At 45.6% G+C, this 20,823-nt stretch overlaps 3 non-coding genes across 3 annotated transcripts; all 3 read left to right on the top strand.

Moving 5' to 3' along the window:
* The first annotated feature begins 17,076 nt into the window (after positions 1 to 17,076).
* TRNAV-CAC (transfer RNA valine (anticodon CAC)) lies at positions 17,077 to 17,149 on the top strand. Its single transcript has one exon. It is a non-coding gene; the product is annotated as a tRNA-Val (tRNA).
* A 768-nt stretch (positions 17,150 to 17,917) lies between these two features.
* TRNAV-AAC (transfer RNA valine (anticodon AAC)) lies at positions 17,918 to 17,990 on the top strand. The gene has a single exon. It is a non-coding gene; the product is annotated as a tRNA-Val (tRNA).
* An 86-nt stretch (positions 17,991 to 18,076) lies between these two features.
* On the top strand, positions 18,077 to 18,149 carry TRNAV-CAC (transfer RNA valine (anticodon CAC)). The gene has a single exon. It is a non-coding gene; the product is annotated as a tRNA-Val (tRNA).
* The last annotated feature ends 2,674 nt before the right edge of the window (positions 18,150 to 20,823 follow it).

Genomic DNA, 20,823 nt, shown 5'->3' with positions numbered 1-20,823 from the left:
TAGGCCCAGTATGGATTGCACGTCATTGCACAAAGGTTAGAAAGGGTACCGTATCCCTGGATAACATGTATGGATAGCGTACACATTCAAAATATATGTCTATACAGCATGAGGCAGGCTCAGACGGTGTTAGGCCCAGTATGGATTGCACGTCATTGCACAAAGGTTAGAAAGGGTACCGTATCCCTGGATAACATGTATGGATAGCGTACACATTCAAAATATATGTCTATACAGCATGAGGCAGGCTCAGACGGTGTTAGGCCCAGTATGGATTGCACGTCATTGCACAAAGGTTAGAAAGGGTACCGTATCCCCGGATAACATGTATGGATAGCGTACACATTCAAAATATATGTCTATACAGCATGAGGCAGGCTTAGACGGTGTTAGGCCCAGTATGGATTGCACGTCATTGCACAAAGGTTAGAAAGGGTACCGTATCCCCGGATAACATGTATGGATAGCGTACACATTCAAAATATATGTCTATACAGCATGAGGCAGGCTCAGACGGTGTTAGGCCCAGTATGGATTGCACGTCATTGCACAAAGGTTAGAAAGGGTACCGTATCCCCGGATAACATGTATGGATAGCGTACACATTCAAAATATATGTCTATACAGCATGAGGCAGGCTCAGACGGTGTTAGGCCCAGTATGGATTGCACGTCATTGCACAAAGGTTAGAAAGGGTACCGTATCCCCGGATAACATGTATGGATAGCGTACACATTCAAAATATATGTCTATACAGCATGAGGCAGGCTCAGACGGTGTTAGGCCCAGTATGGATTGCACGTCATTGCACAAAGGTTAGAAAGGGTACCGTATCCCTGGATAACATGTATGGATAGCGTACACATTCAAAATATATGTCTCAGGAGGCAGGCTCAGACGGTGTCAGGCACAGTATGGATTTGACGGCCCAGATTACACAGCGGAGGAGCAGGGAGAGGTAAAGATTGCAAATGCTGGGGCCCTGCCCAAGCAAGGGGGGCCCACACTTGGGCGTCGGTACTGGCACTGGGCCCCTCATAGTACAGCGGTGTGTCTGACGGCGGGTGTGCACCACCACCGTCAGAGACACTTGATTGCACTATGAGGGACCCTGTGCCAGTGCCCGCGCCCAAGAGTCGGCCTACCCACCTGTCCAGGGCAACGGCACTCGCACGGTGTCGTGCGCTAGGTGGTTACCCCGGCCATGGGGGGGAGGCAGCACAGTTAGGGAGTTTTAAAAAGTGGCATATGTTGATGTTGGACATTCAGCTGATGCAAAAGGCGAAATAGGTGAAGTACCAGGAAGAGGTGGACCAAAGCAAGCCATTTTTCTGTCACCCTATGTGTCATCAGGGGAAGGTGGGACAAAATCCTTGGAAACCCATGCGTGGTTCATTTTAATGAAGGTTAGATCATCCACATTTTGGGTTGACAGACGGGTCCTTTTTTCTGTCAGGATTGATCCAGCTGCACTGAAGACTCTTTCCGATAGCACACTTGCAGCTGGGCAAGCGAGCTCCTGTAAGGCATATTGGGCCAATTCAGGCCAGGTGTCCAGTTTAGCGGCCCAATAGTCAAAGGGGAATGACCTGTGTGGGAGAACATCGATATGGGAGGAAAAGTAGTTTGTAACCATAGTTGACAACTGCTGTCTCCTGTCACTTTCCATCGATGCAGTATTACCAGTTGTGTGAGCGGTATTTGAAAAATCAGTCCACAACATTGTCATGAAACCCCTGTCTCCAACGCCACTTCTGCTGTGTGCACCACGAACACCTCTGCCAAGCTGCCCCCGGCCCGTACGGCTCGTGTGAGAACCATCACCGCTGCTGTGTGCTGGGAATGCCTCAAGCAACCGATTTACCAGAGTTGCTTGTTTATTAGCCAATATTAGGTCAAGGTTCTCCTGTGGCATGATGTTTTGTAATTTGCCTTTATAGCGTGGATCCAGGATGCTGGCCAACCAGTAGTCGTCATCGTTCATCATTTTGGCAATGCGGGGGTCCCTTTTTAGGATCCGCAAGGCATAATCTGACATGTGGGCCAATGTTCCCGGTGTCAATGATGCACTGCGAGTGCTGGGTGGAGGAGCACTTTCTGGCAAATCCACATCCCTCCAGTCACGCACAAACCCTGTACCAGACCTTGCCACGCCAACATTTTCACTTGCCCCACGAGATGCATCCTCCTCCCCTAAGTAATCATCCCCATCATCCTCCTCCTCCTCTTCTTCCTCCACCTCGTCCAGGAGAGGTCCCTGAGCAGACAATGGCTGAATGTCATCAAGGATTCCCTCCTCCTCTTCCTCCTCATCAACATTGGCTGCAGACGCCTGCTCCTTAAGGTGCGTCAAAGTTTGCATGAGCAGACGCATAAGTGGGATGCTCATGCTTAGGATGGCGTCGTCTGCGCTTACCAGCCGTGTGCATTCCTCAAAACACTGAAGGACTTTACAAAGGTCTTTCAGCTTCGACCACTGCACGCCTGTCAACTCCATGTCTGCTCTCAAAGTGCCTGGCCGTGTATCCTCCCACAAATGCATTATGGCCTGCCTCTGCTCGCACAGCCGCTCCACCATGTGCAGGGTGGAGTTCCACCTTGTTGCAATGTCGATAATGAGGCGGTGGTTGGGAAGGTGGAGCAATCGCTGCAGCTTCTGCATACGAACGGAGTGTACAGGCGACCGGCGGATGTGCGCGCACAGTCTTCGCACCTTCTGGAGCAGGGCTGTTAACTCCGGATAATTTTTGAGGAAGCACTGCACCACCAGGTTCAAGGTGTGAGCCAAGCAAGGTATGTGGCTGAGTTTTGAAAGGGCTATGGCTGCCACAAAATTACGGCCGTTATCACTAACTACCTTGCCTGCCTCAAGTTGTACACTGCCCAGCCATGACTCAGTTTGTCGCTTCAAGTACTCGGCCAGCACCTCGGCGGTGTGTCTGTCGCCCAAACACATCATCTGCAACACAGCCTGCTGACGCTTTCCACTAGCTGCTCGATAGGGGGACACATCGTGTGAAACAGTGGCAGCTGCAGATGGAGTGCTCGTACGACTGCGCTCTGTGGACAAGCTTTCGCTTCTGGAGGAGGAGGAGGAGGAGGGTCGAACGCCTACAGCCAACTGTTTCCTATACCGTGGGCTAGGCAGCACTGTCCCACCACCCCTGTCCCCTGTGGACCCTGCATCCACCACATTAACCCAGTGCGCAGTGATGGACACGTAACGGCCCTGGCCATGCCGACTGGACCATGCATCAGTTGTGAGGTGCACCTTTCCGCTCACTGACTGCTTGAGTGCATGGACAATGCGGTCTTTCACATGATGGTGGAGGGCTGGGATGGCTTTGCGAGAGAAGTGGCGACTGGGTAGGTCATAGCGTGGTACTGCATAGGCCATGAGTTCGCGGAAAGCTGTGCTTTCCACCAACCGAAAGGGCATCATCTCAAACGAGATTAGTTTGGCAATGTGGGCGTTCAAACCCAGTGTACGCGGATGAGAGACTGAGTACTTTCTTGACCTACTCATAGTGTCTGGGAGGGTGAGCTGGACTTGAGAGCTGCATATGGTGGAAGTAGCGGTGGACAGGGCGGACTGAGAGAGGGTTGATGATGGTGATGGAGTTGGTGTTCTTTCTGATGGCCTAGAATCAGTCTTTCGTTGATATAACAGTGGGATTCCCTGACTGCTGTGGCCTTGCAACGACACCTCAACATTTGCTGCTGTGCTAACCGGTGGGCTTACAGTGGGGGAAACAATGTAGCGTTGCTGACTACCTTCGTTGTGATCAGTTGCACATGTGGCACTTGAGGTTTGGTGTTGTATCCACGCTTGCAAGTGCTTGCTGGTTAAATGTCTAAGCATGCAACTGGTATTCAAATTTTTCAGATTTTTCCCTCGGCTAAAGGTCTTTGAGCACTTCTTACAGATAACCTTGGCCTGATCATGAGGATTTTGTTCAAAAAAGTGCCACACTGCACTCTTCCTACTTTGGCAGACATTTTGCGGCCTAGCACGCTGTGATCTTTTGACCCTCTGGACAAGCTGTCCAGCAACTCTTTTGATGTTTGGAACCTGTCTTTGGAGTGCTCCGGGCCTGCCAGATAACAGCTGTTGCGATGTCGATGTCTGCTGTGGATGCTCCTCATCTGAGCTATTGGAAGCAGCACCCTCTTCCCCCAATGGATGCCAATCTGGGTCAACAACTGGGTCATCCATCACCTCCTCTTCTATGTCATGTGCACCTTTCTCTGTGTCACCGTGTATGGTGGTATAGTGTGCGGGAAGGGGCACCTGAGTCTCATCAGGGTCAAAATCTGGCTCTGTACACTGCGAGGACAATGTAGTGCTCTGAGTGAATGTACCAGCAGAATCATCCATCAGCGACTGTGCATCAGTGCACTCCATGTCAGATTCATCTTGGCCTGGGTAATTCACCATTTGACTTGATAATCCAGGCATGGTATGTGAAAACAGCTCCATGGAGTAATCAGTAGTATGGCCTGCGTCATCCTTCAATCTTGGTTGGGGTGAAGGACACAAGGAAAGGTGTGGTTCATGAACATCAGCCTCCAATGACGACTCAGTGCTTTTACTTTTTACAACTGAAGAAGAGGAGGCGATAGAGCTGGAGGCTGAGTCAGCAATGTAAGACAAAACTTTTTCCTGATGCTCTGCCTTTAAAAGCGGTTTGCCAACTCCTAGAAAACTAAGCGTTCGAGGCCTTATGTAGCCAGACGATGACGCAGGGTCAGCACCTCCTGCATTCTGTCCTATTTTGCTCTTGCCACTACCATCAGATCCACCACCAACACCATCATTACCAGCTGCCAACCCCCGCCCAATTCCACGGCCTCTTCCACCAGCCTTCCTCATTTTTGGTAGAAATGTAGACAAAGTCCAACAAACTATATAGTAATGTAAAACAAGGTACAAGGTGTCTATAGGACAGGGGAGATTTAGAATTTCTGCACACACTTGTGGACAGTGGACACTTTTGGATTGTGTGAGGCCCACTGATATCTGAGCACTATGTGACACGCTCGATGGCACAGCTGCCTGTGACCAAAGTGACGAGAGGATAATGGAGATTTTGAATCTCTGCGTACACTTTTGGACACTGGACACTTGTGGATTGTGTGAGGTCCACTGATATCTGAGCGCTATGTAACACGCTCGATGGCACAGCTGCCTGTGACCAAAGTGACGAGAGGATAATGGAGATTTTGAATCTCTGCGTACACTTTTGGACACTGGACACTTGTGGATTGTGTGAGGCCCACTGATATCTGAGCGCTATGTGACACGCTCGATGGCACAGCTGCCTGTGACCAAAGTGACGAGAGGATAATGGAGATTTTGAATCTCTGTGTACACTTTTGGACACTGGACACTTGTAGATTGTGTGAGGCCCACTGATATCTGAGCGCTATGTGACACGCTCGATGGCACAGCTGCCTGTGACCAAAGTGACGAGAGGATAATGGAGATTTTGAATCTCTGCGTACACTTTTGGACACTGGACACTTGTGGATTGTGTGAGGCCCACTGATATCTGAGCGCTATGTGACACGCTCGATGGCACAGCTGCCTGTGACCAAAGTGACGAGAGGATAATGGAGATTTTGAATCTCTGCGTACACTTTTGGACACTGGACACTTGTGGATTGTGTGAGGCCCACTGATATCTGAGCGCTATGTGACACGCTCGATGGCACAGCTGCCTGTGACCAAACTGACGAGAGGATAATTGAGATTTTGAATCTCTGCGTACACTTTTGGACACTGGACACTTGTGGATTGTGTGAGGCCCACTGATATCTGAGCGCTATGTGACACGCTCGATGGCACAGCTGCCTGTGACCAAAGTGACGAGAGGATAAGGGAGATTTTGAATCTCTGCGTACACTTTTGGACACTGGACACTTGTGGATTGTGTGAGGCCCACTGACATCTGAGCGCTATGTGACACGCTCGATGGCACAGCTGCCTGTGACCAAAGTGACGAGAGGATAATGGAGATTTTGAATCTCTGCGTACATTTTTGGACACTGGACACTTGTAGATTGTGTGAGGCCCACTGATATCTGAGAGCTATGTGACACGCTCGATGGCACAGCTGCCTGTGACCAAAGTGACGAGAGGATAATGGAGATTTTGAATCTCTGCGTACACTTTTGGACACTGGACACTTGTGGATTGTGTGAGGCCCACTGATATCTGAGCGCTATGTGACACGCTCGATGGCACAGCTGCCTGTGACCAAAGTGACGAGAGGATAATGGAGATTTTGAATCTCTGCGTACACTTTTGGACACTGGACACTTGTAGATTGTGTGAGGCCCACTGATATCTGAGCGCTATGTAACACGCTCGATGGCACAGCTGCCTGTGACCAAAGTGACAAGAGGATAATGGAGATTTTGAATCTCTGCGTACACTTTTGGACACTGGACACTTATAGATTGTGTGAGGCCCACTGATATCTGAGCGCTATGTGACACGCTCAATGGCACAGCTGCCTGTGACCAAAGTGACGAGAGGATAATGGAGATTTTGAATCTCTGCATACACTTTTGGACACTGGACACTTGTAGATTGTGTGAGGCCCACTGATATCTGAGCGCTATGTGACACGCTCGATGGCACAGCTGCCTGTGACCAAAGTGACGAGAGGATAATGGAGATTTTGAATCTCTGCGTACACTTTTGGACACTGGACACTTGTGGATTGTGTGAGGCCCACTGATATCTGAGCGCTATGTGACACGCTCGATGGCACAGCTGCCTGTGACCAAAGTGATGAGAGGATAAGGGAGATTGGATTGCTTTTAAAAAAGCAGTTTGCGGAGCAGTGGGTAAACAGCAATGCCAGCGTGTCAGGAAGCCTTAAAAGGCAGCCCAACAACCAACACCACTGATACACCACAATATAGCCTCCCCTTGCACTGCACACACAGTGACTTGTGTGTTGTGCAGGCCAAATCGCTAGCAGCAGAAGCAGTTTTTTTGTCTTCTTCCCTGCCTAACGCTCTCCCTACAGAATCAGCAGCAACCAATCCCTATACTAAGATCGGCAGAAGTAAGATGGCGGTCGGCGTGCACGCCCTTTTATACCCCCTGTGACGCCCACCAAAGCAAGCCAATCACTTGCATGCCCTTCTGAAAGATGGTGGTGACCAGTGCCTAGGTCATCACGTTGCCCACAGTGTCCGTGGATCCTGATTGGCTGAAAAAGAGCGCAAAACAAACTTTTGAAACGCGACTTTGGCGCGTAAGTCGCCGACCTCGTGGCCGACCTCATCCTAGGGTCGGGTTTCGTTTCATGAAACACGACTTTGCCAAAAGTCGGCGACTTTTGAATTTTTTCGACCCGTTTTGCTCAACTCTAGTTATCACGTTCGCCTAACACGCGAAAGGTCCCCAGTTCGAAACTGGGCAGAAACACGCTGTTACCCATAGAATCATAGAATCATAGAATCATAGAATCTTAGAGTTGGAAGGGACCTCCTGGGCCATCTGGTCCAACCCCCTGCTCAAAGCAGGATTCGCTAAATCATCCCAGTCAGATGTCTGTCCAGCCTCTGTTTGAAGACTTCCATTGAAGGAGAACTCACCACTTCTCGTGGCAGCCTGTTCCACTCATTGATCACTCTAACTGTCAAAAAGTTTTTTCTAATATCTAATCTGTGTCTCTTCCCATTCAGTTTCATCCCATTGCTTCTAGTCTTTCCTTGTGCAAATGAGAATAAAGTTGATCCTTCTACAATGTGACAGCCCTTTAGATATTTGTAGACAGCTATTAAGTCTCCTCTCAGTCTTCTCTTTTGCAAACTAAACATTCCCAAATCCTGCAACCTTTCCTCATAAGACAGGGTTTGCAGACCGGTCACCATTCTGCTCGCTCTTTTCTGAACTTGCTCCAGTTTGTTGATGTCTTTTTTAAAATGTGGTGCCCAAAACTGGACACAATATTCCAGATGAGGTCTGACCAAAGAGGAGTAGAGGGAAATAATGACTTCACGTGATCTAGACTGTATGCTTCTGTTAATACATCCTAGAATTGCATTTGCCTTTTTTGCTGCTGCATCACACTGTTGACTCATATTCAGTCTGTGATCTATTAGTATACCCAAGTCTTTTTCACATGTGCTGTCACTTAGCCCTATTCCTCCCATTCTATATATGCTTTTTTCATTTTTATTGCCCAGATGTAGTACTTTGCATTTCTCCCTGTTAAAAACCATTCTGTTAGTTGCTGCCCACTTCTCCAGTTTATTTAAATCTTTTTGAATCATCTCTCTCTCCTCTCTAGTATTAGCTATCCCTCCTAGCTTTGTGTCATCAGCAAATTTAATCAGTTTACCCTCAATTCCTTCATCAAAATCGTTGATAAAGATGTTGAACAATACAGGGCCCAGGACAGAGCCCTGTGGTACCCCACTTGAGACATTCTTCCAACTGGATGTGCAGCCATTTACGACCACTCTTTGGGTCCGATCACTAAGCCAGTTATGAATCCACCTAACAGTTGCCTTGTCCATTCCATACTTAGTCATTTTTTCAGTAAGGATTGTATGAGAGACTTTGTCAAATGCTTTGCTGAAGTCAAGATATACTATATCTACAGCATTTCCTTGATCCACCCAATCAGTGATACCGTCATAGAAGGAAATTAAGTTAGTCTGACATGACTTATCAGTTACAAACCCATGCTGACTCTGTTTAATCACTTCATTCTTATCCAGGTATTGACATACATGTAGTTTAATAATTTGTTCAAAGATCTTTCCTGGTATAGAAGTCAGACTCACCGGCCTATAGTTGCCTGGGTCCACCTTCTTCCCCTTTTTGAAGATAGGAACAACATTTGCTCTTCTCCAGTCTTCTGGCACTTCTCCTGTTCTCCAAGAATTTTCAAAGATTATGGAGAGGGGTTCAAAAATTTCTTCTGCTATCTCCTTCAGTACTCTGGGGTGTAATTCATCTGGACCTGGAGACTTGAATTCATTTAGGTTAGCTAAGTGTTTCCTCACTATCTTTCTGTTTATAGATATCCTGGATTCTTCTATTCCCTTAATAGGACAGTGAATAACAGTTGATGTTGCATTTCCTTTCTGAGAGAAAACAGATGCAAAATAGGAATTTAAAAGTTCAGCCTTCTCAACATCCTGTCTTACCATTTCATCATTTTCATCCTGTAAAAATACTATAGCATCTTTGACTTTTCTTTTACTTTTGACATATCCCCAAAATCCTTTATTATTGCTTTTGACATCTCTTGCAAGCCTCAGTTCATTTTCAGCTTTAGCTAATCTGATTTGTGCCCTGCAGGTTCTGCAGACAGCATCATATTCTTCTTTAGACATGCCTCCCTCTTTCCATTTTATAAACATTTTTTTCTTCCTTTTTAGCATGTGCTTAAGTTCTGTGTTCATCCATCCTGGTTTCCTTAACTGCTTCCTATTCTTCCCTCTTTTCGGAATTGTTAACAACTGTGCATTGAGAATTTCATTTTTCAAGATTTCCCATCCTTCCTGGACATTTTTGTCTTTAAGGATATCCAGCCATTGGATCCCTCCAATTCTCTTTCTGAATCCCTTAAAATCTGCCTTTCTGAAATCTAACCTTGACGTCTGAGTCTTCACAGGTCTTCCACCTCTAGTTATCCAAAATTCTAAAATAGCATGGTCGCTACCTCCTAGGGTCCCAGCCACTTTTACCTCCTCAACCATTTCCTCCCTTTGGTATCCAAGCTTTTGACTTTCAGTTCTTGATCTCGATTGCTTGTTGTCACCACAGTAAGCGCTTGCATCTGGTTTCTGTAGTGTAGCGGTTATCACGTTCGCCTCACACGCAAAAGGTCCTCACTTCGAAACTGGGCAGAAACACAGCTTTTTCTCTTGGAAAACGATCTTTTTGACTTTCAGTGCTTGTTCTTTATTGCTTGCCATGACCACAGCATCTTTTGTTTGTTTGAATCGGTTGGTTTCTGTATTGTAGCGTTTATCACGTTTGCTTTACACGCGAAAGGTACTCAGTTCGAAACTGGGCAGAAACACAGCGTTCCTCTTGCAAACTAGCGCTTTTGACAATGAGTGCTTGATCTTTAATGCTTGCCATGACCACAGTAAACGCTCTTGTCTGGTTACTGTAGTGTAGTGATTGTCCTGTTTGCCATCCTCCTGAAAGTTCCCTGTTTTGATCCCGGGCAGAAACATGTGGCTTTTCTTTATTTTGATCACAAATGTATATTGTTGGCTTAATTAGCATTAGTTAGCATATTCTATTGCTAGTTTAATGAGCATTACTTTTACCAATGTGATTATTTCTACCCGTTTTTGCTTTTGGCAAGCATGTGTGTTTTTGACAGTGTCTAAGTGTTCCTAATTCAAGTAACACCTGATAGGATCAAGGTGCGAAAGCAGGCATCTAGGTACTTTTTCTTTTTGGCTTTTGGACAAAGGCATGAGAATGTTTTGTGGAGCATGGTTTTGTTTCCCTGTTTGTTCTTTTTCTCCAATAGCCTGACAAATGAAAGTTTCCTGTGTTGCAAAATGCACTTTGTCCTGTCTTCAGACATAGAGGAAGACCTCGTGACTTTGGCTGGCTGTTTTTTTCTTTTTCAAGTTTATTTCAGCATGTTTAAACATCTTTAGCTTTGCATGGAGTTTCTGAAGTGTAGTGGTTGACACGTTCACCTCACATGCGAACGGTCCCCAGTTCGAAACTGGATAGAAGCATGACATTAGGTGTTGATATTAAAGCTTTTGACGTTGAGTCTTTGTTCTCGATGGCTCGTCATGACCACAGTAACCTTCCGCAGCCGGTTTCTGTAGTGTAGTGGTTATCACGTTAGCCTCACACGCGAAAGGTCCCCAGTTTGAAACTGGGCAGAAACACGCTGTTACCCTTTGGTATCCAAGCTTTTGACTTTCAGTCCTTGATCTCGATTGCTTGTTGTCACCACAGTAAACTCTTGCATCCGGTTTCTGTAGTGTAGCGGTTATCACGTTCGCCTCACACGCGAAAGGTCCCCAGTTCGAAACTGGGCAAAAGCACAGCTTTTTCTCTTGGAAAATGATCTTGTTGACTTTCAGTGCTTGTTCTTTATTGCTTGCCATGACCACAGCATTTTTTGATTGCTTGAGTCGGTTGGTTTCTGTTGTGTAGAAGTTATCACGTTCGCTTTACACGCAAAAGGTCCTCAGTTCGAAACTGGGCAGAAACACAGCGTTCCTCTTGCAAACTAGCGCTTTTGACAATGAGTGCTTGATCTTTAATGCTTGCCATGACCACAGTAAACGCTCTTGTCTGGTTACTGTAGTGTAGTGATTGTCCTGTTTGCCATCCTCCTGAAAGTTCCCTGTTTTGATCCCGGGCAGAAACATGTGGCTTTTCTTTATTTTGATCACAAACGTATATTGTTGGCTTAATTAGCCTTAGTTAGCATATTCTATTGCTGGTTTAATGAGCATTACTTTTACCAATGTGATTATTTCTACCCGTTTTTGCTTTTGGCAAGCATGTGTGTTTTTGACAGTGTCTAAGTGTTCCTAATTCAAGTAACACCTGATAGGATCAAGGTGCGAAAGCAGGCATCTAGGTGCTTTTTCTTTTTGGCTTTTGGACAAAGGCATGAGAATGTTTTGTGGAGCATGGTTTTGTTTCCCTGTTTGTTCTTTTTCTCCAATAGCCTGACAAATGAAAGGTTCCTGTGTTGCAAAATGCACTTTGTCCTGTCTTCAGACATAGAGGAAGACCTCTTGACTTTGGCTGGCTGTTTTTTTCTTTTTCAAGTTCATTTCAGCATGTTTTGACATCTTTACCTTTGCATGGAGTTTCTGAAGTGTAGTGGTTGTCACGTTCACCTCACACGCAAACGGTCCCCAGTTCGAAACTGCATAGAAGCATGACATTAGGCGTTGATATTAAAGCTTTTGACGTTGAGTCTTTGTTCTCGATGGCTCGTCATGACCACAGTTACCTTCCGCAGCCGGTTTCTGTAGTGTAGTGGTTATCACTAGTGTTGAGCATTCCGATACCGCAAGTATCGGGTATCGGCCGATACTTGCTGTATCGGGATACCGACTTCCGATATTTTTTCAATATCGGAAGTCGGTATCGGAATCGGAAGTTCAAAGTTGATTGACAGCCTGACGTCATAATGATGCGCGGTGTGTGAGCATCATGATGCACCGTCATTTCGGGCCTTCCGGGGGTCTCTGCCAGCCTGCCGGGGGACTGTGTGGACAGCCCGGGGTCTGTACCGGCCTGCCGGGGGTCTGTGCCGGCCTGCCGGTGGTCTGTGCACCCTGTGGGGGTCTGTACCGGCCTGCCGGGGGGCTGTGCCGGCCTGCCGGGGGGCTGTGCTGATGTCCAGGGGTCTGTGCAAGCATCGTCCGATGGGACTATAAGTCCCATCTGGCGATGCCTGCTACCATGACAGTGATTGACACATTAGCCAATGGGAAATTCCCACACAGCAATGGCATAAAGTGAGACTAGGGACTTTTTTTTTTTAAGTGGCGGAGGAATACAGTGCGGAAGGATACCTACCTTCCGTCATTGGATTCCTGCAGACCGTAGAGAACGGCAGCATCAGCTGATGCTGCAGTTCTCTACCCAAGATCATCGTGGGACACACTCGTGGACTGCTTCGGATCGTGGGTGAGTATTTTTGTGGTTTGTTATGTTAATATTTATTCCGGAAAAGACAATGGCTTCGGGGAACAATGTGACAAGTATTGGTAAGTATGTTACTCTATGTTATATGTACTGTATGTCTATGTATGTACTGTATGAATGTATTGTATGTATGTAGTATATATGTGGTATGTATGTAGCATGCAGTATGTATGTAGCATGCATGTAGTATATATGTAGTATGTATGTAGCATGTAGTATGTATGTAGCATGCATGTAGTATATATGTGGTATGTATGTAGCATGTAGTATGTATGTAGCATGCATGTAGTATATATGTAGTATGTATGTAGCATGTAGTATGTATGTAGCATGCATGTAGTATATATGTAGTATGTATGTAGCATGTAGTATGTATGTAGCATGCATGTAGTATATATGTAGTATGTATGTAGCATGTAGTATGTATGTAGCATGCATGTAGTATATATGCAGTATGTATGTAGCATGTAGTATGTATGTAGCATGCATGTAGTATATATGTAGTATGTATGTAGCATGTAGTATGTATGTAGCATGCATGTAGTATATATGTAGTATGTATGTATGTAGCATGTAGTATGTATGTACTATGTATGGGAGAAAACAAGGGGAACTGCTACCTTGGATCTAATCCTTATAAACAGGGAGGAAATGGTTGAGGAGGTAAAAGTGGCTGGGACCCTAGGAGGTAGCGACCATGCTATTTTAGAATTTTGGATTACTAGAGGTGGAAGACCTGTGAAGACTCAGACGTCAAGGTTAGATTTCAGAAAGGCAGATTTTAAGGGATTCAGAAAGAGAATTGGAGGGATCCAATGGCTGGATATCCTTAAAGACAAAAATGTCCAGGAAGGATGGGAAATCTTGAAAAATGAAATTCTCAAAGCACAGTTGTTAACAATTCCGAAAAGAGGGAAGAATAGGAAGCATTTAAGGAAACCAGGATGGATGAACACAGAACTTAAGCACATGCTAAAAAGGAAGAAAAAAATGTTTATAAAATGGAAAGAGGGAGGCATATCTAAAGAAGAATATAATGCTGTCTGCAGAACCTGCAGGGCACAAATCAGATTAGCTAAAGCTGAAAATGAACTGAGGCTTGCAAGAGATGTCAAAAGCAATAATAAAGGATTTTGGGGATATGTCAAAAGTAAAAGAAAAGTCAAAGATGCTATAGGATTTTTACAGGATGAAAATGATGAAATGGTAAGACAGGATGTTGAGAAGGCTGAACTTTTAAATTCCTATTTTGCATCTGTTTTCTCTCAGAAAGGAAATGCAACATCAACTGTTATTCACTGTTCTATTAAGGGAATAGAAGAATCCAGGATATCTATAAACAGAAAGATAGTGAGGAAACACTTAGCTAACCTAAATGAATTCAAGTCTCCAGGTCCAGATGAATTACACCCCAGAGTACTGAAGGAGATAGCAGAAGAAATTTTTGAACCCCTCTCCATAATCTTTGAAAATTCTTGGAGAACAGGAGAAGTGCCAGAAGACTGGAGAAGAGCAAATGTTGTTCCTATCTTCAAAAAGGGGAAGAAGGTGGACCCAGGCAACTATAGGCCGGTGAGTCTGACTTCTATACCAGGAAAGATCTTTGAACAAATTATTAAACAACATGTATGTCAATACCTGGATAAGAATGAAGTGATTAAACAGAGTCAGCATGGGTTTGTAACTAATAAGTCATGTCAGACTAACTTAATTTCCTTCTATGACGGTATCACTGATTGGGTGGATCAAGGAAATGCTGTAGATATAGTATATCTTGACTTCAGCAAAGCATTTGACAAAGTCTCTCATACAATCCTTATTGAAAAAATGACTAAGTATGGAATGGACAAGGCAACTGTTTGGTGGATTCATAACTGGCTTAGTGATCGGACCCAAAGAGTGGTCGTAAATGGCTGCACATCCAGTTGGAAGAATGTCTCAAGTGGGGTACCACAGGGCTCTGTCCTGGGCCCTGTATTGTTCAACATCTTTATCAACGATTTAGATGAAGGAATTGAGGGTAAACTGATTAAATTTGCTGATGACACAAAGCTAGGAGGGATAGCTAATACTAGAGAAGAGAGAGAGAGGATTCAAAAAGATTTAAATAAACTGGAGAAGTGGGCAGTAACTAACAGAATGGTTTTTAACAGGGAGAAATGCAAAGTACTACATCTGGGCAATAAAAATGAAAAAAGCATATATAGAATGGGAGGAATAGGGCTAAGTGACAGCACATGTGAAAAAGACTTGGGTATACTAATAGATCGCAGACTGAATATGAGTCAACAGTGTGATGCAGCAGCAAAAAAGGCAAATGCAATTCTAGGATGTATTAACAGAAGCATACAGTCTAGATCACGTGAAGTCATTATTTCCCTCTACTCCTCTTTGGTCAGACCTCATCTGGAATATTGTGTCCAGTTTTGGGCACCACATTTTAAAAAAGACATCAACAAACTGGAGCAAGTTCAGAAAAGAGCGAGCTGAATGGTGACCGGTCTGCAAACCCTGTCTTATGAGGAAAGGTTGCAGGATTTGGGAATGTTTAGTTTGCAAAAGAGAAGACTGAGAGGAGACTTAATAGCTGTCTACAAATATCTAAAGGGATGTCACATTGTAGAAGGATCAACTTTATTCTCATTTGCACAAGGAAAGACTAGAAGCAATGGGATGAAACTGAATGGGAAGAGACACAGATTAGATATTAGAAAAAACTTTTTGACAGTTAGAGTGATCAATGAGTGGAACAGGCTGCCACGAGAAGTGGTGAGTTCTCCTTCAATGGAAGTCTTCAAACAGAGGCTGGACAGACATCTGACTGGGATGATTTAGCGAATCCTGCTTTGAGCAGGGGGTTGGACCAGATGGTCGAGGAGGTCCCTTCCAACTCTACGATTCTATGATTCTATGATTCTATGATTCTATGATTCTATGTAGCATGCATGTAGTATATATGTAGTATGTATGTAGCATGTAGTATGTATGTAGCATGCATGTAGTATATATGTAGTATGTATGTATGTAGCATGTAGTATGTATGTAGCATGCATGTAGTATGTATGTAGCATGCATGTAGTATGTATGTGGTATGTATGTAGCATGTAGCATGCATGTAGTATGTATGTAGTATGTATGTAGTATGTATGTAGTATGTATGTGGTATGTATGTAGCATGTAGCATGCATGTAGTATGTATGTAGTATATATGTGGAATGTATGTAGCATGTAGTATGTATGTAGCATGTAGTATGTATGTAGCATGCATGTAGTATATATGTAGTATGTATGTATGTAGCATGTAGTATGTATGTAGCATGCATGTAGTATGTATGTAGCATGCATGTAGTATGTATGTGGTATGTATGTAGCATGTAGCATGCATGTAGTATGTATGTAGTATGTATGTAGTATGTATGTGGTATGTATGTAGCATGTAGCATGCATGTAGTATGTATGTAGTATATATGTGGTATGTATGTAGCATGTAGTATGTATGTAGCATGCAGTATGTATGTAGCATGCATGTAGTATATATGTAGTATGTATGTAGCATATATGTAGTATGTATGTAGCATGTAGTATGTATGTAGCATGCAGTATGTATGTAGCATGCATGTAGTATATATGTAGTATGTATGTAGTATATATGTAGTATGAATGTAGCATGTATGTAGTATGTAGTATGAATGTAGCATGTATGTAGCATGTATTTTTTTTTACATTCAACACATTAGCCGGATGATGGGACTACTACTGTCCCATAATTGGCTAATGTGTCAATCACTGTCATGATAGCAGGCATCGCCCGATGGGACTTGTAGTCCCATCGGACGATGCCTGCACAGACCCCCGAAGCCTGCACAGGCCACCGGCAGGCCGGCACAGCCCCCCGGCAGGCCGGCACAGCCCCCCGGAGCCTGCACAGGCCACCGGCAGGCCGGCACAGCCCCCCGGCAGGCCGGCACAGCCCCCCGGAGCCTGCACAGCCCCCCGGCAGGCCGGCACAGACCACCGGAGCCTGCACAGACCCCCTGGCAGGCCAGCACAGCCCCCGAAAGGCCCGTACAGACCCCAGAGAGGCTGTACAAGGCAAAAACAGGGTTTTTCTTATTCCGATACCGGAAGTCCCATAGACTTGAATGGGACTTCCGGTATCGGAATCGGCGATACCGATACTTTTTTTAAAGATCGGCCGATCCATTCCGATCCGATACTTTGAAGTATCGGACGGTATCGCTCAACTCTAGTTATCACGTTCGCCTAACACGCGAAAGGTCCCCTGTTCGAAACTGGGCAGAAACACGCTGTTACCCTTTGGTATCCAAGCTTTTGACTTTCAGTTCTTGATCTCGATTGCTTGTTGTCACCACAGTAAGCGCTTGCATCAGGTTTCTGTAGTGTAGCGGTTATCACGTTCGCCTCACACGCGAAAGGTCCTCAGTTCGAAACTGGGCAGAAACACAGCGTTCCTCTTGCAAACTAGCGCTTTTGACAATGAGTGCTTGATCTTTAATGCTTGCCATGACCACAGTAAACTCTATTGTCTGGTTACTGTAGTGTACTGATTGTCCTGTTTGCCATCCTCCTGAAAGTTCCCTGTTTTGATCCCGGGCAGAAACATGTGGCTTTTCTTTATTTTGATCACAAACATATATTGTTGGCTTAATTAGCCTTAGTTAGCATATTCTATTGCTGGTTTAATGAGCATTACTTTTACCAATGTGATTATTTCTACCCGTTTTTGCTTTTGGCAAGCATGTGTGTTTTTGACAGTGTCTAAGTGTTCCTAATTCAAGTAAAACCTGATAGGATCAACGTGCGAAAGCAGGCATCTAGGTGCTTTTTCTTTTTGGCTTTTGGACAAAGGCATGAGAATGTTTTGTGGAGCATGGTTTTGTTTCCCTGTTTGTTCTTTTTCTCCAATAGCCTGACAAATGAAAGGTTCCTGTGTTGCAAAATGCACTTTGTCCTGTCTTCAGACACAGAGGAAGACCTCTTGACTTTGGCTGGCTGTTTTTTTCTTTTTCAAGTTCATTTCAGCATGTTTAAACATCTTTAGCTTTGCATGGAGTTTCTGAAGTGTAGTGGTTGTCACGTTCACCTCACACGCGAACGGTCCCCAGTTCGAAACTAGATAGAAGCATGACATTAGGCGTTGATATTAAAGCTTTTGACGTTGAGTCTTTGTTCTCGATGGCTCGTCATGACCACAGTAACCTTCCACAGCCGGTTTCTGTAGTGTAGTGGTTATCACGTTCGCCTAACACGCGAAAGGTCCCCAGTTCGAAACTGGGCAGAAACACGATGTTACCCTTTGGTATCCAAGCTTTTGACTTTCAGTTCTTGATCTCGATTGCTTGTTGTCACCACAGTAAGCGCTTGCATCCGGTTTCTGTAGTGTAGCGGTTATCACGTTCACCTCACACGTGAAAGGTCCCCAGTTCGAAACTGGGCAGAAACACAGCTTTTTCTCTTGGAAAACTATCTTTTTGACTTTCAGTGCTTGTTCTTTATTGCTTGCCATGACCACAGCATTTTTTGTTTGTTTGAATAGGTTGGTTTCTGTAGTGTAGCGGTTATCACGTTCGCCTAAGGCCTCTTTCACACATCAGGTTTTCGCCGTCAGGAGCGATCCTGCGCTTTTGACAGAAACCGGATCCGGCGAAATGCAATGCCGGATCCGGTTTCCCCCCAATTGACTTGCATTTGCGCCGGATGGCCATGCGTTTCATCCGGTTTTCGCCGGATCCGGCAATGTGTCGCGATCCGGTGTCTGGAAAAAACGGCTACTGTAACGTTTTTTGTCTCCGGCGAAAAAGCCGGACACGCCGGATCCGGCGCGTCCGGCTTTTTCACACAATGAAAGCCTATGAGCGTCGCAATGCGCCGGATCCGGCGGCCGGATCAGGTTTTTTGGTCTGAGCATGCTCAGTAGCTCTGCCCACAGGAGATATATAAAAGCAAGACAATGGGATCCTCAGCCACACCCAACATGCCACCCAAGCCAAGAACCAGGAGCAGGAGAAGGCAGCAGACATCTGCAGCAGCAGCACCATCAGCACCACCACAAATGGAGCAGCAAATGGAACATGCTGAGGAGGGGAGTCCAGCAGCAGATGAGAGACGGTAATTATCAAATCCCCCATTCCTCCAAACTAGGGCCATGGAATATCAAGATATTCATTGGCCCTTTGTTTCTCTTTATTCAACAGCCGCCAAATAGATGCAGCAGCCGCAGCAGAAATGGCATCACTGGCAGCAGCAACAGCACCAGCAATACCCACAGCCATGGAGTCTGGCCATCAACAGTACAGCACATCTTCTTCTGGGAGCCCTCCCTTGCATCGTCAGCGTTTGACGGTAAGTTTTTATTTCCAAAATCCATCATCTCTGTAATATATGTCTATTCATTGCCTTTTATTTCAAAACAGGAATCACAAGATGAAGAGGAGCTCCCAGAAGAAGAAGGAAGGGGTGGACAGACACCTAGAGTGGGCTCACAATTGGTAAGTTTTTTGCATCAAACGCAGAAACACAACATCACACTACACACAACACATAGAAAACAACGTTCTGCAGACCACACACAGCAAACAAATGCCTACATCCAAATACATAACATTTTTTGTTTTTTTCTCTAGTCTTCCCAATCTGGTGCTCGGCCAAGAGGTCCTCGCAGTGCCTCCCAGGGTCGTCGGCGACAGCAACGCGGCGGTCACCATCGTGTAAGTATAAATATTTTTGCTTTGTTTTTTTGCACTTTTTATTTCATTTCTTTTGTGGAGGCTAATTATGTTATTTTTGTCTTTTTCTTTAACAGCCTTCACAGCGTGCTCCCGACTCTGACGGTGAGAATGGAGGGATTGATGTGGACCGCCTCATCGATCTCATCAGAGCAAAGGGAGCCGCTCTGGAATATGGCTGACCGCCGCCACGCTGACCTGATCGTTACCCGACGACTCTGGGAGGAAATCTGTTCGCTCCTTGTGGGCCGCTGAGAGGACCTCGATGTTCGGGCCCAGATTAAAGAGCTTAAGTATATACAGTAACGGTTGCTTGATGTAAACCAGTGTTTCCCGAACTCCAGTCCTCGTGTTCCCCACGGATCATGTGTTCAGGATTTCTATTTACTATGGAAATCCTGAAAACATGACCCCTGGGGACCATGAGGACTGGAGTTTGTGAAACACTGATGTTGTATACTAACCACTCCTTTCTCGTTTCAGGGAACAGAATTGTGAATCGGTGGCGGTCTGTGAGGGATCGTTTCAAGAAGGAGTTCAATAAAGAGATGCGGGCCCCGAGTGGATCTGGAGGACGCAGGAGCAAGTACAAGTACGCACAAGCCCTGTCGTTCCTCCGGGAAACAATGCTCACCAGAAGGTAAATATTACACACCACATGTGAAAAAAAATGTTTGATGTAACTTTTTTTTTCAGCCAGGGCCATACCATGTCAGTATTTTAATTGTTTTTTTTCTCTTTATTCCACAGAACGGTGAGCAGCACTCGGGAGCCTGCATGATTGGACCCTTCTGAGGCGATCCCTGAGGAGACCGGCACCGAGGGACACTTCGACCGCCCAGGTACATCTGCACCTTCCCAGCCTTCCCACACATTCGACCCATCTGTCCCATCCACCAGCACAGGAGCATCGTGGCCGCCTACATTACATGAAGCTGCTGGTGAGGAGATCGCTTTCCCTTTACCCCACCCTTCTGCCCCTGCCACCTCTAGTACACCTGCGGGTACTGGGCGGCAGCGGCAGAGGGGTCAGGAAAAGAGTTATGCGCAAGAGTTCTTGCATCTGAATGCATCTTTCCAGAACTGTCTAAAAGTCTTGTCAGAGCAAATCTCCGCAGGCTTTCAGCAGATCAACTCTAGCATTCTGGAGGTGAAGACACTTCTGCAAACCATGCATTCAGAAGCAAGATCTTCGCCAAACCACACCTTTTTCAGGTCTGTTGTGGAGCGCATGGCAACACTATCTCCTACCCAGCAGATGCATGTAATGCATTCGTGCCACGGTGCTCTACAGCAGGTTACCTCCCAACCTCCACCTCCCACCACTGTAGTTCCTCCACCTGCACCCCCTCCAGCCACTTTCCATCCTCCCCCTCCTATTACATCTGCACC

The sequence above is a fragment of the Dendrobates tinctorius genome, unplaced genomic scaffold (assembly GCF_039654945.1).
Source record: "Dendrobates tinctorius isolate UK_male_01 unplaced genomic scaffold, ASM3965494v1 ptg000332l, whole genome shotgun sequence".
In the NCBI taxonomy this organism is placed as follows: domain Eukaryota; kingdom Metazoa; phylum Chordata; class Amphibia; order Anura; family Dendrobatidae; genus Dendrobates; species Dendrobates tinctorius.
This window is presented reverse-complemented; position numbering and strand designations above follow the sequence as displayed.